At 37.4% G+C, this 18,686-nt stretch overlaps 1 protein-coding gene across 1 annotated transcript in view; it reads right to left on the bottom strand.

The window, feature by feature from the left end:
• The window catches only part of fuss (SKI family transcriptional corepressor fussel), a 224,193-nt gene that overhangs the window by 28,537 nt on the left and 176,970 nt on the right, over positions 1-18,686 (bottom strand). The gene's annotated exons all lie outside the window — the stretch shown is intronic.

Raw genomic sequence — 18,686 nt, forward strand, 5'->3', positions numbered from 1 at the left:
GATTCATGTTGAGGGAAATGGGCCATAATATGCCACGCCGGTCCAGTGCGGGTTGGCTGATCGACCGTATTTAGCAGTCAGGGGCTTGAATCCCGGTCTACTCAAAGAGCGTGTGCTGTCGCACTCCCACGTCTGACCACTCGGCTACGGAGGCTGCCCAGCTGTGCATAGTAATAGAGAAATCAACTAATTCCGTGTTCAAACAGTTATTAACAGCAACCGTATTCGAACGATTCAGAATATTTGGTCATGTGTTACTGGCATCCTAAAAGGAAGTTGAAAAATCCTAAAGGTTCAGTTGTGCATAATTTTTTTGGTGGTCTATTATTGTTTTTATTGACATAAAATTTAAAGTTTTACCTAATTCAAGTTAGTCGTTTCTTTAATTTATTATTTCACATTTCGAGAAGGCAACATAAATCACAATTACATATGTGATGCTCGGGCCTTCTTTAACATTCTCTTGCTGCAGGATTACTACTGCACTAGCAGAGACTTCTAATTCACCCAAACTTTAGTGGATAAAGAGAACCATAGTTGTTCAACATGCAAAACATTGTCTTTACCAGGACGATAATCGCAGATGTATTAGGTAATGCACTGTCTGGAATGTTCTCAACCCCTTTGCGGTGGATCGCATGACATCGTAACGTACGGTGATGATTCGAGCTTTTCACAACTGTAAGCTCAAAAAGACATTCTTGAAGATGCAAAGATCCAAGATTTATAAGCCTTCTGAATTTGATTTGAGCATCAACCCAGCAGTCAACAGCTGACATTTGCTTTCAAATAAATAAATAATAATGATAATAAAAAATAAAAAGAAAATGAAAGTGCATTCTTAAAAATTCACTCTCTAGAGTGCAACAGTATAATGATTTAGGAATAATTTTTGACCACAAATTCTGGTTTCTTCAACATACAGATTTTCTACAAACCAAATACAAACCAAATTGTGTTTACTGAGGTGAAAGCTCATACATTTGTAGGACCATATGCCCAAGTACTGTATGAAACAGAAGTCGATGGCTCCTATCCACACAGGCACATATACAGACGTTATTCAGTCTCCCTCAATAGTTATGTTTCTTACTACTGGAAAATCCAATTTTTCATCTAGCGAAATAGCAAACCAACCATAGAATTCACACAATATTTACAGCATAGTGACGCCTCATGGTACAATTCAAATTAACCATCCAACCATCATTTATATTTATTTCTTTAGTTATTTTTTTTTATTAAAATCATCTTGGTATTGTTTTTTCACGAGTTGATTAACGAATTAAAATTCATAGAGTAATAATTTCAGATAACACAGCGTACCACAAAGCTAATACAATATGCTCACAAATTGTTACTCGTTTGGGAGAGTGGGCTGTAGTTAGCCAATCTTAGGAGGAGGAAGTAGGCTTCCCCATGATTTATTCCAAGACTCCTGGCTGATTTTCAAGTTCTGCGAATCCTCACAACACGCAAATCAGCCCAAGAACACATACAGACACACAAGTACAAAATAATATGTTGGCGCAACACGTCGGGCCAACCTCTCGTGATCAAAATAATGTAGATTTGTTTTATTGCTACACGATAATTAAAGCTTAATAAAGCCCCAAGAATACTACTTTAGCCCTCCCTTTTTTTTTAACTGCTTTAGCCTCTTCACTTCATATATGATTGAGGACTATATATGTCTGCAGCATATGTTTTCCGTAAGTACTGTAAAGTTTTGCGATATACTGGATATAATAATGCATTGGATATTGATTCCAAGCTGAGTTGCAGATAAAAATGCAGACCTGACGTCTTCAAACAAATTTACACCCAGAATGGGATGAAAAAAATTGTTTCTGGGGAAAACGTACTTGCTGGAGACCGATTAAAAAAGTTCTTTTTGTATGCCGGAATGAAAATGGTCAGGGCAGTTTTACAGCTGTTCATTTTGACTATGAATACAATCATTAACCATATTTAGCTGTCAAACTCAAACTGCTATAATAGGGCCACCCATTATTTCTAATATATATCCATATATGTATTTTATTTGTAAATTGTGTGTGTGTTCTCTGGTCGATTTGGCTGTTTCGCTGGACGAAAAAACCCCAGTTTCTGTGGGGGAAAACCTTGCTATCTACGCCTGAGACCGCCTAACTCAGCCATGGAGTGGAAAAAGCCCATTAAAGTTCCTCTCGTCATCGATGGGATTCCAACCTGGGCCTTTTCCACCCACTGTGGGGAGGACGGTGATGATACCACTGTGCTAACCACGCAATTTACAGACAATATACACGGAGCAATACGGGCTTAGTCCCTGATGCTCCTAAAACCCTACTACAACAATAGCTAACGAATAACGTTGATATACCTAAAGAAAATCTCTCTACTACAGTAATACTCTAGTACTGTATTGCGATTAACCACTGTGGCTTTAAAATGAGCCCTATACTAGCTTATGTATAGCAAATACACAACCTAGAACTAACACATGATGTGAATTTTAATGAAGGAAAAAAAGTTATGGCAATACAGTATATATATTTATTTTGACAATTCGTAGAAACAGTGTTAGTAGTGCCCAAGATGCGTAAAACATCATTTCAAATATTTCTAGTAATATGTTTTCGCTTTTCTAGTAATATTTTTTCTCTTTTCTAGTAATATTCGAATATTAACTCATTTTGATAAATGTTTTCACATTCACATCTTATTACTTTGAAGCTCAACATTTGAACTCTTCGTACTCGTATATTTTGTACTGTACTGTACTCCATTTTTATTTAACGATGTAATGGATCGTTTTTTTTTTTTTTTTTTTATTTCTTAAATTAATGTCTGATAAAAAAGATTTTATTCTGTTAATTCCGTACGCTTTTATTCATCAATATAAGAGAGTAGTAGATTTGGATAAAAACTGAAATATTTTGTGAGTTAGTAAGCACCCTTCTTGCTCTTGAGAAAATTAATCTCCATTTGATTGACGAGCACTTGATGCTCTCAAGGTCCACTGGAACAAGCGTCAGCAGCAAAAATAGATTATCATTTATCCAATGTGATTTGATAGGGCACTGGAGAGATCAAATATGTCTAATTGGTTCATCTATTTTATATACTTTAGGTGGGTAAGCACTTAGAGAGATGGAAAAGCAATATTAATAATATGGTTTAGCCATCTATTTCAGGAAAAAGTCACTTCATTCGGTTATATGCGAGTCATTATATAAATTTTTAGTTAATAATATATTGAAGATTAAAACAAATTTTGAACAGTTTTTGAATCGCATTCAAAAATCAAAAACTGTTCAAATGCAACAGGTTCCGCATTATTTTATTAAAAGAATGCGGAACTGGTGTGATATTGGTTTATTAAAAATATTATTTCGTTATGAACTATGCCGTAAGTTCTGACTTCCAAAAAAAAAAAAAATGTGTGTAACGAAATGTTATTTCGTTATACACAGTTTTTTGCTGGTCATTAAGTCGCCTTCGTCAGTAACACAGTTCATTTATTTTCATTGGCCTCCCCACACATGGTGCAAAGGGCCTAAGTTCAAATCTCGTCAATGATTTTTTGGTCTTTTTTTAACATCGTGCTTGAGTTAGTCGGTCCCAAGCGAGGAGTACATGATTTTCCTCCAGAAAAATCAGTCAAATCGACCATAAAGTACACGAAATTTGCAGATACAATACTGTTCCTCGTGGGTAGCACAGTTGGTATAATCACCATTCTCCTGACACCGGGTGGAAAACACTTCAGTTCGAATCCTGTCAATGAGGCGAGGAATTTTTATTTCAACCTGGCTGAGTTAGTCGGTCTCAGGCGTAGTAGCACGGTTTTTCGTCTAGCAAACAGCAAATCTAATACAGAAAACGCAATTTACAGACATATCTACGATGCAATATGGCCTAAAGTTGCTGATGCCTCTAAAATAACCAACCAAAAATATACTGGCACCTCATAGCCCATTGCTTTAGTGCTTAATGCACACTACAGAGTGGTCATTAAGGCAGTATATATTCGTCTCTTATACTATGTACATTCTATGGTTGCTTTAAATAAATGAATTTTCTGTTTATACTCCGGGACGACCAAACGGTCAGAGGAGTTCACAAGATAGACAGAATACAAGAAACAGCACCGTATTCAGTAGTCACGGGCTGTTTGCAAGAGGAAAATCCATAGTTTCCTCGAGAATAAACCACGCAACACCTGTCATCTTCGTCTGAATCGGACGACCATTGGATTGAAAACTATCATTCATGATTCTGATTTTGCAGTTTTAATCGAATCCGGCCTTTTCAACAACACATAGAAAATCCACTGTGCTAGCTGCGAGGACTTGTGCGTGTGTGTTTGTTTGCTTCCGCACCTGATAAGCTGTTTACATAATGAACAAAATGCAGTTTAAAATATGCAACAGGTTTCTTAAAAAGGAATTTACTGCGCTTGTAAACAATTCGATTGCCAAACTGATATTTTGGCAAGGAGCAGGGAAGAGTCAGTGAAGGAGTTGTTGTTGTGGGGTTTTAGGCTCATAAGCGTCTTAGGCCATATTGTGCCGTATATAATATTTCTGTAAGTTGCTTGCGTTCTGTGGTCTGTTTTGCTGGCCAGAAACCCGAGTTTCCGAGAGACAACCATGCTACCCTCTGCTGAGACCGACTAACTCAGCTATGTTGTGAAAAGACCTATAAAAATTCCTCGAATCATTGACGGGATTCGAACTCAAGTCTTTTATACCGGTGTGGGGAGAACGGTAATTATACCAATTGTGCTATTTACGAGGGCAGTGAAGGACTAGTATCGCATATAACTGCAAACAGGCTACCGACTGAATAGAAATAGTGCAAATTTCTTAGACCGACTAATCAGTCACGTTGTCAAAAACCTATAAAAATTCCTGGCATTATTGACGAGATTTGAGCGCAGGCCTTATCCACCCGGTGTGGGAAAGACGGCAGTTCTACCCACTGTGCTATTCGCGAGGGTTGTAGTTGCGCGAAATGTTTCTTTAAGAGTGTCCAAAGCCCTAGTGTACATAAATTTATCTCAGTAAGTAATTCTGAAATGTAGAGATTAAAAAGGCCTTAAATGATTCATTATTCTTATATCAATAGAGTCCAAGTTTTTTCAAGGATGGACCACATGATCAGAAATTCATACGTGTGCGGCCTGCGCACATATGGATTTTACTTTATATATGGAATATTTATTGATAACAGTCGTGAAATATAGCCTTTTAGCTATTAAAAAACATCGATTTTTTTTGGACGGTAATGCAAATTCATCAGAAAATACTTTAACTTTATTAGTACAAATGTACAAAATTCTAATTCATGTGTGCTAGCTAGTTGGGTAATTTCTTTGTGCTAAAATCTCAGGTGGGTCTCATTTGGCTCGTTGGCCGCATGCTGGACGTTCATAGAATTAACTAATATCTGTTTTGCTTGTAAATAACTTTCTGATCTTTCTGCTGTTTTAAGTAACTTTAAATAAATAAACAAATTACATTTTTTGTTTATACTTCGGGACGGCTGCGTATGGTAAGAGCAGTTTACATGATAGAGATTTCAAGATTACCGTATTTAACAGACTGAAACATGGACTGGAAATACAAAGGCGGATACCACCGTAATCCCGCGTTGCATACTTGGGCTTTGGTAAATTGCGTCGATTTAATTATTTGACGTTTTCTTCTTCTGGATGATAAACTGCATTTACTATTCTGAAGTCAGAAATGGCTCGAATGGTAGTTTGCGCCGATTTAATTATTCGACATCCTCCTCCTCTTTGCTGGAAGAGTAAATTATGTTGGCATTGGGGAACCATTTATGGTTTTAAAGCATTTAAAGGCTTGCTCTTTTATTTATTTTTTATTTTTTATAAGATGATAGCAAACACCAAAGGTATTAGAACCTATAATATTTAGTAACAAGCCTTGATTTAACTCGTAAGGTATTTGTTTGCCATCAGACTTGAATTTCTGTACACTTTAATTTTCTGGAAATAGATATGAAGAACGATGGAAGATTGTTCCAAAGAGCGGAAGCAAAAGGGAAAAAAATAAGGAAGAGGAAAAATTAGTTCTGTGAGTTTGGAGTTGAACTGTGAATGGATGTTGACTATTTGAAATGCATGTTCAGGCTAGTTTAGAACATAGCGAGGAAGTACAGATGCGATTTCAGAAGAACAATTCCGAAGGAAATATCTACATTAAACAGGTAATGGAAATTGAACATCCTTGTGGCAGAGAGTGAACAACGTTTGAAGAAGGCACTAGAGAGGTCATTAATTAAGCTTACTGCCTTCTTTTGGAGAGAAGCTGGGGCAGTGATAGTCAACCTTTTCCTACAACGTACCACATGTTATGTTGTAAATGTGTCACGTGCCACCGGAACCAGAATCTCCTCTCAAAGCAAATCAGAAAAAAAAAAAAATAATAATAATAATAATTATAAAATGTCGCAGACTTAAGAATTCAGTTACAACTTATTTATTTATTTTTTAAATCTAAAAAATCCCATACAAAAAATTTAAGGTTGGGGTATTAAAGGGCATCAATCATCTCTCCGCCTCAACCGATCCGCACCTGCCACCACCTACAATTTTTGATAACTGCGTAAATGAAGGAATTATGCTAAACACTAGAAACAATTTAAAAAAAATGAAAACGATTTCGTTAAAATTTAACGAACGAATGTCGTCCTTACACAATTCATATCACGAGCAGCTAACTATCGCCCCTAGCTACCTGCGCTAAAGTGACGTTAACAGCCTTTATATTTCTTATTTTTCAAATCAATTGAATAATTACGTTATATTTTAACAAATTGGAGGCACCCATAGCTCTTATTAGATTTGTTAAAAATCACTGAGAACTGCGTGTGCATCAGGTTAGCCACCCTTGATTTAGAGAGTTATCTTGGTTTAAATGCCACCCTTGGTTTAGAGAGGTTTTGAAAGCACCATCCCAGATATGGGAACAGTATTCTAGGGCAGATTTTTACAGAGTTGGCAGCTGTTTAGAAGAAGAGATTAAGGTCACGAGCGAAAAGACAACCTGATTTGTATTATCCACATTTCAATAAGAATGATTTGCAGCATTATGTTTAAGTTTCGATAAATTTTTACAATTATATAAATCAGCATGGCTTTAGAAGGTGGAACTCACCTCCTGACCGCTTGGTTCAAAATATGAGTAGCGAGAAATGAAAATTAAGATACAAGGAAAGAATTAAAATAATTATGTTTAAATGAATTTTAATTAGATGCATTTTAATTTAATTTTAAGCATTTTGTGTTAAGCGAGAAACTAGATTTATAGTAAGCGAGCTATTTGTCTTGACCTCTGTCGATGAATTTTTAACTCTGAATCCCTTAGGGAAAAAAATGCACTCTCCTCCCATGGTTCGTCATTGAAACTTAAAACCTTGATGAAACTGTTAAGAAACCTGAGGAACCTATAGTTCTGACCCTGTCCTTTTGTGCTAACGTCATCATTTGGTTCAATGTATGTGTATGTTTTGCAAAATCAAAACTATCAATATAATTTTCGTACAGTTGAAATTATTATTTTAGTGACACAAAAGTACAGTCAGTATTTAAAAAAAAAAATCTATTTTGGACAGTTCTTTTGTACCAGCATTAATTTGATTGCTGCATTCATATTCAAACATTTACTTTTTGTATTTATTGTTAATTCTAGCCTTGTATTAAATCCTAATTTAGCTCTACGGATATTTTGGGATAGCTGGAAAATTGAGCTGATTTAATTATTTTACCTTCTACACCCCAGAACCACACTAATAAATTGAAGTAAATCGCCAGCCACTCTTACAAAATTATTTTTCACTTCCTGAAATCTGCCCGCTTAGTTTACCATCGCCGCCCACTCGGCTCTGTCATCCTAAAATTTTTGTTATGTTTGTGTGGAGAAATAAAAGATTAATATTTAATTTATGATAAGTTTCATTTCCACATATGAAGAGTTGATTGTATACGATATAATTACGAAGTACAATATTAATAATCATAAGTAATAACAAATTTATATATTTTTAATTATCAATATTAAGCATTAAAGATTATAAGTAATTACTTTTCTCTATATTTTAATTATGAAGTATAAATATTATGGATCCTAAATAATTATGACTGTATGAATTTTAATCCGATGCATTTTAATTTAATTTAAATTTTAAGCATTTTGTGTTTAGTTCGAAATTAGATTTATAGGTATGTGAGCGTTTTGTCCCGCCCTCTGTCGTTGAATTTTCCCCCCAGATTTGTTTTTGAAGTGTGCGGCTAGTGAATATTTTGGTGTGAAATATTTTTAAAAAGAGATTTTTTTTTCATATTGATATCATTAGTTTATTACGAATTTTCTTATGTGACTTTAGGAAGGTAAGATTGTTACATTTAATTTATTATTCAAAATTTTGTATTTATAGCAAATGCTTCAAGGCGCGCCAAACGCTTCAAAACTTCGTTACTTTACATATCTTACCGATATCTCGGTAATGTATCCAGGTGTAAAGGGTATGTCACTGTAACTATGTGTAACTGCTGAACCGAAATTAATAGAACTTTATCAGTAAGTTTTGTTATATAAATACTGTGTTATATATATATATAAAAAGCGATTATTGCGTCATGCAATTATATTATTATTTAATGTGCTTTATTCCTGCTGGGCCTTCATTTCTTGTTTGACCATTATCATATTAAGGTAATATATTTATTTTCATAGTCTTATTGCACAAGAAAGTGCAAAAATATAATTTATTTATGTATTTTTAAAAATTTATTTATTTTTGTTACTTGTGCTATTAACAAATACAAACGAATTGTGTTTAATAATATTTATAATTATGCTATATTTAGCATAATTATGAAGGGGCGAAGTGATCGTTTGGTCGTAATGAATATTGCATAAAATTATTTTAAAATATCCATTTTTATTCAGATTACTACGAACATTTTTGACGTACAGAAAATAGTATTCGACCTTATTTTACTTAAATATCAACTAGCTAAAATATTATTTTTATGTTATTATTCGCGCATTAATACAAAATTTTGATAATCTGTGATTTTATTTGGTGCTAATGCTGGAGTGGATTACCAATTCTAATGCGATTTATCGTATGAGGAAACTGCTTAGTGCATCTTTCTCAAACTGCTGGACTTCCCCTAAGGGGAGGGGCACTAAATGATAACTTATATTTATTAATTTCATTTTGTATTATAATTTTTTTATAACAAATAAAATATTATTTCAGATCTTTTAAGTATAACAAACAAAAATAGTTTAAACTTTTAAAAGTATAATAGACAGAAATATAACTTTCCAGATTCTTTTTTTTTGGTAGTTGTTGGCGCATCGGCTTCTGTGGCCATAATACACCTCCCAAGTTTTTTTTTTTTTTTTTTCAGTACTTTGATCCAAGCCCGAGGCGGGATTCGAACCCGCGGCCTTTGGGTTGCCAGGTAGGCACTTTACCAATCTGGCTAGCCCGGTCTGCTTCCAGGTTCTGCGTAACACATTAATCTAGTATGACATGTGAGTCATACGTGAAAGTATATTGGCTTTTGGAGAGATTCGAATTAACATTCGGTTGGTCAGGGCAGTGATGAGCCCTGATTTAATCCTCAAAACATACAAATTGACCCACGAACATAAATTTTGTACTGACGTAACACTCGGTTGCAATATGATTTAAGATGATACGCTGTAAAACTACAAAAACAACAAGAACATCAGTTGCACGTTACATATAAAATATATTTTTCGGAACTTTCTGGCACTACATAGTTTTTGCAGATTTTGTTAAATTTAATTCTGATGAAATAATTTTCATGCTTTTAAGACTTATTCATTCAGTATCAATAAGCAAGGGAAATGGCAACAGAAAGATATCTATAGCAGTACTACACGAGTTTAACTCGACCGTGGTTCGAATTCATGTGATCGTGAAATATGTTAATAATAATGTTCTTGTGAAATAATTAGATGTGAACTGCTCCTACCATTATGGTCGTACCGGAATATAAACATAATAGTTTTTAAAATTAAATTCTGGGAGCGTAAAATAGAAAAATTGCGTAAAATGAAGACTTAGTGGGATGTTCAATGTCACATCTTGAAACCTTGAAAGCGCTGGTCCTTCAGTCAATAGGTGCGATGCTGATGATTTTTTTTTTTTATTACATCTCTCTCTCTCTCTCTTACCAAAAACTTACCACGTTTTTTTTTTTTTTTTTTCCATTCATTGGCCATATTTGCAATATTAAGTGCACTCACTCGATACCGTTGTATAGGTGCTGATCAGTTTCGGACATGATTGGTGAAACAAAATGTAGTGTTTACAGTGCATTCAACACTGCGTAGTTGTTCGGAAGTAGTTCGTCCGCATAGGGTGTCAAGCTGTATTTCCCCATTTCGTTACTTTATTATTCAAATTTAATTTATAGTTTTTAAGAAATTAAAGTTATTTATCAAAGACATTAAAAATTTATACATTTTCCTATTTAAAGCATTTTTATGTATTCAAAAATTTTACAGCAAGTGAAAATAATTATTAGTTTAATGATATCGTTATAGCAATGCATAGCAGACGTAAACTGATTTATTTTAAATTTAATATTCTAGTTTGTATTCCTTTCAATGATACTCTGATGGGTCGGCGGCTCCCATAATCTATTGCGGTTAATGATGGTCTTGGTGGAGACGTTTCTGGCACCTTTCTCGTTGAAGTCGGCGGAGATTTGTGCCACTGTCGCTCTCCGGTTGGTTGAAACAGTATGATACAGACGTCGACGGCCACATTTATCCACCACCTTTCTTTGCCGATAGCGCCCAATGAATGAGAAATTATATGCATTAGGACTAAGTAACACGGACCTTTGTTTTTGCGGGGCCATGGAAGGCTGGCAGCACGTACTATATGATTGTCAAATATATGACAATGCCAGGACAACGATACGTAAAATTCTTGAGAGTATAGCTCCAGGAGAAGCTATGTTTTTAAGAGACCGTAGTAAGTGTCAGATGCTCCAGATGTCCTAGGGCCTCCGTAGCCGAGTGGGCAGGAGTGGGAGTGCAGTAGCACACGCTCTTTGAGTAGACCGGGGTTCAAGCCCCTGACTGCTGAATACGGTCGATCTGCTAACCCGCACTGGACCAGCGTGGCAGATTATGGTCCATTTCCCTCAGCATGAATTGTTGAGGAAGCTTCCATCCTGCAGTGGGTTGATAATGGCTGCACTTTACTTTTTTTTTACTTTTGCTCCAGATATTTGCTAAAGAAGCGTTTGAACTAAGGAAAAGTATGGTTCCAGTGATACGAGGTTGATAAAATCCATCTGGCTGGAGGCATCGAAGCGTTTTGATGCTGGTTGCACAACTGGAAGATCTACTCTTCTTTTCTTTATCTCTCTCTCTTTTTTTTTTTTTTTCCTTTTGGTTTTTATTATATGTATATTTTTATCTTATTTATTTATTTATTTTTATTCTTTTCTTTCTCTTCCTTTTGGGTTTTTTCCCCCCTCTGGAGTGGACCCCAGAGAAGGAATTCTTTTTTTTTTTTTTTTTTATTTTTTTTTGTCTCATACTCTGAGACCATAGGTGTCCCATGGACTGGAACTGGCCCACCTTCCCATAGTGTGGACGAGTACCCAGAATCATCTGTCCAGGAGATGACTGATGCTTCTGGGTAGCCAAGCGGCCAGAACATTACAACAGAACACACACAAACCTACGTCACACACATATCTGGCCCATTTGTAGTGATACTGTTCTTCACAGAGATACGAGGCGGAGTTGAACTGACTTTCTAGAAACCGCCCCTTACATAAACACATGTCCACATCGCTGTCCGCAATGGGATGTTATTCCGGAAATGGGGTATTCCCGATACACTCTTGATACTGTCCAACGGAGATAGTTGGATTTCTGTACCACCTGCGCGATAGAGTGACCCATGCTTGGGCACCCACTATCAACCCTCTTTTAAAGTCGGTTAACTCACGACGTTTGGGCGCCTCCGTAGCCAGGTGGGGAGGAGCAGCAGTGCGTAGCACACGCTTCTTGATTAGGCCGGGGTTCGAGCCCGTGACCACCAAATACGGAGGATGCGGAAAGGTCAGGAAATGACCACCGCATATCCCCGGAGCAATATGGCTTTAGTTGCTAACACCCCTAAAAACCAAATAACAACAACAACACGACGTTTGTCTATACTGACATCGAATTACCGTATAGGTGAATGCAGTGTACCTATATACCTGCTAAGTGGTGGGTTCGTCCACTAGCGAGAGGGGTGACAGCGTCGGCGTCGCTTTGCCCATGAACCAGGTGTCCCATGAATTCTGTCCTTTCAGTGTATATTTTTTAAATTTTAATAGATGACTAGTTTTATTTTCATAACAAGCATATCTTCCTTGGTAAATATTTCCGAATCCATGCTATGAATCCACCTAGAAGTACATCAAGATTCTTATTATTTGAATAAAATAAAAATATATTGGTAGATTTCGAAAAATTTGTTGAACTGGAACTGGCTTTTGTACGAATTACAGTACTGCTTATTTATTTATTTGGGATATTTGTAGCGGTTCCAGTGAACGTTCGCACTGCTGACTGGTCTTGTTAATATAGTTGCCTGGAAGAGAACATACAGAAGCGGCCAGTATTCAGGGGCTGAGAATTAACATCGTCATATTATTATTATTATTAGCCATATGGTGCAAGGAAGCCTGAGGCTTATGCTGCACCAGCCAAAAAAAAAAAAAAAAAAAAAAAAAAAAAAATCTGAATTACCCTCAGAGAGAGAGAGAGAGAGAGAGCGAGAGCGAAAAGTAGAAGGGGATCACCAAGAAAGAGAAGAATGATGATATTCAACTCAGGACCCTGGGTTTGCCAAGCCCATACTCACCAGATGTGAGTCCATATGGAAATATTCATGTAGTGGTGACTGTGGTATTTTCTTGATTGCATCCGGGGCTTAAAAATCATATAGAAATTATTCCTATGAAAAATTCAGTATAGGGTACATAGCCCTGTACTAAATTTTTCATGGAAGTAATTTCGTTCAAACGAACTTCGAAGTATGATTAATAACAAAAAATCCCCGGGATCCAGTTTTTAATCTGGTAATCTTGTTAACTAAATTAATTAGTCAAGCAAAATTTATAGTTTGTTCATTGTCACATTGAAAATTTAAGTTGCTCTTGCCTATATTTTTCAAACGCTGATTATAAAATTATATACCATTTCCACAATTTTAAACAGGAATTATTTAACAATGAATGGACTAATTGGTGAGTGAAAGAGATAACTTCCAGAACTTGCGGTTTTATTTATGAAAAAAAAAAAAAAAAAAAAAAAAGGAAGAAAATCTGCTACTACATGGCGCTAGAAACGTGAGTGTAGTGAAACTGTAATAGGCTGTTGTTTTTATGAGTCGTTTCCATTATATGGTAAAGCGCCTATTGTCTTCGTCATGCTCGTCAATTTGTCTGTCCGTCCGCATACAATAACTCGACTCCTAGTCGATAAATTTTTATAAAAGGGTGAAGGATGCTGGGCTCACGAATTGGATTTGCTTTCAGTTTCTTCATACCAGTAGGAATTGTAAACACGACTTAAGTACAGAATTTGAACAACAAATTATAAAGAGAACAGAAATGCTTGAGTTCAGTATTTCAGTATGATTATCCGATACTGCATCGATAAACGAAAGCAAGGTTCAACCTCTTATTACTAGTGGGCTAAATTTGCTTCATAGTTCATTAAATTTTGTTGGTAGCACTGTTAATATACTGTAATTAGCAGCCTGTTCACACCTATGGAAAATACTTCAGTTCGAGATGGGCTATTATTGCCTTGGCTCCACCATGACACACACACACACACACACACACCAGTTCGAATCCCGGCAGTGACGTGAGAGATTTTTATGGGCCTTTCTCACAGCTAGGCTGAGTTAGTTGGTCTCAGGCGAGGTAGAGTGGTTTTTTTTTCTTCTTCTGAAAACTCCAGTTTTTCGTACAGCAAACATGCAAATCGACCACAGTATACACATAATTTACTGACAGGCAAAATATATATGGCGCAATATGGTGTAATTCGCTCATATGCCTAAAATCCTACCTCCGTGAATTGTTAATTAAAAAATTAAAATATTTTAATTAATGTTAAATTATATAAATAACATTACTTATATATACTCTTATATATATATATATAATTTTGGTTTATTTTTGTTTTGTTTTATTGTAGTGGTTTACATCTCTGTTGGTGATATTTCACATAAATTTGGACCTGGTGCCCTTCAGAGGGGGCACCCTTAAATTTCTATTTAATTGGCTTTTAAAATTCAATGAATTATTATTCGTACATTTAGATTTTCCAAATTATTTTAGAGATTTTCTGCTGCAATATTTTTACACTCGTTACCCCTCTCTTCCCTCCCTGCTTGGTTTGATTTAATTTAGGTTTAATTTCGACTTTTTTCGCTCTTGTGCCATACTGCTGGCATTATTTATTTTAATTCTTATTCTAATTTATTTGTATGGTTATATATATATATGTAAAGTAGCAATGGAAATTGTAGAAATTAATTCATCTTGCAGTCGATATGAAGTGGACATTGTCAAATAGAGAGTAGCCAGAATAAATTATATGAAATCAATATAACTAAAAATATGCAGTTCAACACTAAAAATCATAGGAAGGAATTACTATTTTATAATAATTTTTCCCTATGATTCGGAATACAAACAAACGAAATTGGAATTTATAAAGAAATAGCCATATGGGGACGTTTTAAATTGTAGCTTTTTTTTTTTTTTTTTTTTTTCATTCTACATTATTCATTCTACAGCCCTAGAGACATTTTTTTAAAGGATTCAACCGTAGGTTTTTAACTAATTTAGTAGTAAGTTTTATTTATTTCTATTAATAAAATCTCCGTATAAGGGCATTTTTTAAAATTAATAGTGATTGTCTTATATAAATGTCGCCTATATCACGTGACTCAGCTTTCGTACTCCAACAAAACTTGGTCATTTCACTGAGTTATTCACCGTGTCCACGTCCATCCTGTATAAGTATAGAACTGCGCTGTTTCTAACAAAGGACTACAGGCTATTGCAAGTTCCGGAAAAAGGTTTTCCTACATTATTGGAACAGCACACTTTTATCTCCTTCTATCGACTTGTTCTACTTGATCGATAAGCAACTATTGGACCCCAGGGACTTGCGTATCTCTAAGGGATTCGGCCGGTCGGTTAGCTCGATTAGAGTCCAGAGATCATAATGTCGTACCCACTAGTTGTGCTCGGACACTATAACAGACTGTCAGCAGAAGATTCACCTTAGTCCGGCAAACTCGCCATTAACTTAAAGTGGTAAAGTAACTTTACATTTTTGTTTAAGTTTCCCTAAAGAGAACTTTTTTGCTGTTGTGGAAAACTGGTCTCCGAAAAAAATTTTACTTGTACCTTCAAAATTTAAACAAAACTTGACAGCCGTTAAAGTATTTCTGTCCTTGGGTGTAATAGTAATAAATATAGAAACCAAGAACATTAAAGAATCAAACAATGCATATATATATATAAAATAAATATATATATATCAGTTTTATATATATATATATATATATATCATTTTTATATATATATATATCAGTTATTATGCAAAAAAGCGATATACATACATTTGTACATATATCGCTTTTTTGTACCACTTACCTGTATCAGCCAAGGCCTTGTATTGCCTTTTTGATCACTTCTCACTGTTCTCTTTTGTTCTGTCTGTTGCTACTTTTGGTATGGCGTTGTGCGTTGTCCCTTGTTAGTAGACACCTGGTCCAGTCAGGGGGTACTGGACCAGGTGTCTACTGCCCCTTGGCTGCGAAGTTACTAGGTGGCGGCATACAACACTCAACGTAACACACACATATACATAACATACCTACACAAATCACACTTGCCGGATTTTGGCATATTTGCTCTTACAGATGTTGTGAACAGACGTGTGTTTCATCGCTCCGCGAAATTTCAGTTTAAAAAATGTGTTTTACTTCCGTCAGTGCCATGAAATGTATCCTCACTTGAAGACAAACTGGACTGGATTCCACTGGTGAGAAACTTTTGCCTATATATTGGGAATTTGGTCAGGTTGAAGCGTTATTTATCTGTATCCTTTGTTGCCAGACCGCATGGTCACCATGTCGCTGACAACAGGGCTATAGAGAGGCTGCCGATATAACACGGCGGCCGCGTTTCCACCTGACACCTTGACTGGGGAGGTGCCCCAACTAGTGCAAACTGAGCAGTTGTTGTGCTCTATCAATCTGTGCCTTTACCGAATAATATCACCAAAGAAATATGACTTTAATGTGATCCCCCCCCACCATAAACTCCCCATGGAGAAAGAGAGAGGCTATCTTCGCACCTGTGCTTCTACCAGAAATCTGAATGCCATGAGCGTCTTCGCCGCTACTAGATATCCCGCTGGGAAGGTAGTCCCGTCCTTTTAGGAGCATTTCTATATCCGGCGTCCCCCCCCCCCCTCCAAGTACTGTGGGGAGCCCCCAAAACTTCCACAGTCCACTGTGTGCCTCCAAATACACCCACGAACTTGTGGTTGGCATCAATCGCCATCATTTCTAACAAACCATCTAACCCCAACATTGTGAACCCGATTAACCGAACAGTCCCGGTAATCCGGAATCCACGGATATGGAGGGGAAAGACAAGCACAAACACCCCCTGACAGAGACACAAAATGATGACCCCATCATTATTGATAAACTGGAGGATATAGAGGACACCCGACCTGAGACCCCCCCAACCAAGCGGAAAACCCGCAAGCGAGTGGTTCCCGAACCGGAACGCGAAACACGATCTCGGGTTGAAACAAAAGAACAGCCAGAAGCCAATGCATCGCAAAAAGAAAGAAATGATGAAAAACAACAAGAACTATGTCTGGACCATACCATACCAGAGGGCTCCGTATACGAGAAAACTCTCTTTCTGAAAACGGCCCTCGAAACCATTTTTAAGGAGAATCCCAGTAGGATATCGTCTGGCCTGAGATCACAGATTGTCACCATCTTTCACAAGATGGAGACAATTCTGCATGACACACATGTAGAAAATGAGAGAGCCATCACACGGCTACACGCCTACATCGAATGCGGGGCAAGACAAATGCCACAGCGCGCCCCGACATATTCTGAAGCGCTGAGGACCAAACCTGCCACTACTACTGTCAACACCACCAAACCGGCACCCAGGAAGACATTGCTCCCTACTCCACACTTCGTGATTCTCAAACCTACAACCACCGACACTCTTAAAACTAGCGAAGAAGTCAAGAAAAAGGTCATTGACTCCCTAACTCAAGAGTTTAGAACGGCTAAAATCAGAGCCATTAGGAAGACCCGAAACACAGGGGTGATTATTGAGACTGAAACCAAAAGTGATGCAGATCTCATTATCAATAACTCCAAGATTCCGACGCTTGGACTCTCTGCTGAGCTGCCCAGAGAAAAAGGCCCCTCCATTGTCATATTTGATATCGACAAAGACCTGACTCCTACTGCCATATCTGAAGAGATATATACACGCAACCTCCAGCAAGACTTACCCGATAGAGACCATACTACCCTACTAATGCCCAAGCACCAAACCAAGAGTAGGAATGACAACCGGACAAACTGGGTGGTCGGACTGGCCCCTGATGCATGGAAACTCATAACAAAACAAGAGAGACTATACATCAAATGGAGCTCACATCGCTTCAGGGAGTACATTGCCGTGCCAAAGTGCTTCCGGTGTTCCCGATTCGGCACACCACTCACACATGTGCTCAACGGGAGGCAACCTGTGGACACTGTGCTGAGAAAGGGCACAACTTTGGAAATTGCCCCAACAGAGAAAATGATCCAGTTTGTGCAAATTGCAATTGGCAAAAGCTTCCCCACGCACATTCAACCAGAGATAACAAATGCCCTGTCTATATTAAAGCAAGAAGTGCCCAACAACTAAGAATCCATTATGGAGACTCTGCCTAAAAGATATAACACCAGTTGCATGAAATTCCTCCAACTTAACGCACACCGTGCAATTGCTGTAGCTGGACAGATCAGACAGAAGGCTGAGGAGGAAAACCTCGACATCCTCCTGCTACAGGAACCCTACACCTGTGCAGGTGCTGTCCGGGGATATCCACCTAACTACAAGATCGTCCAGGTGGATGGCGCAACCCCCTGGGCTGCGGTGGTGGTCAGGAATCCGGATATAACGGTCACTAAGATCTCGCACCTGTGCTCTGAGTGGGCCTCCTGTGCACACATCTTCTCCTCCCTAGGGGAGCTCTATGCGATCTCACTATACTGCCATCCAGGGGAGGATATCCTTCCAGCAATTCAGTACTTACAACAAGTCCAAACTGAACTCCCAGGAGCAAAAATTCTTGTCTCTGCTGACCTCAACTGCCGCTCGCCCCTGTGGCATAGCGAGACTCCGGAGCGCAGAGGCTCTAGAAACGGCCAGCATATGGAGGAGTTCCTGGCAAACAGCAGCTTTGTTGTCATTAATCGTCCTAACAACCTTCCCACATTCAGCTCAACCCTATGGGAGGCCACCATCGATGCCACCATGACTACCAGAACCCTTG

Source organism: Mastigoproctus giganteus, chromosome 2 (assembly GCF_048544385.1).
Source record: "Mastigoproctus giganteus isolate SK-2022 chromosome 2, ASM4854438v1, whole genome shotgun sequence".
NCBI classification, from domain to species: domain Eukaryota; kingdom Metazoa; phylum Arthropoda; class Arachnida; order Uropygi; family Thelyphonidae; genus Mastigoproctus; species Mastigoproctus giganteus.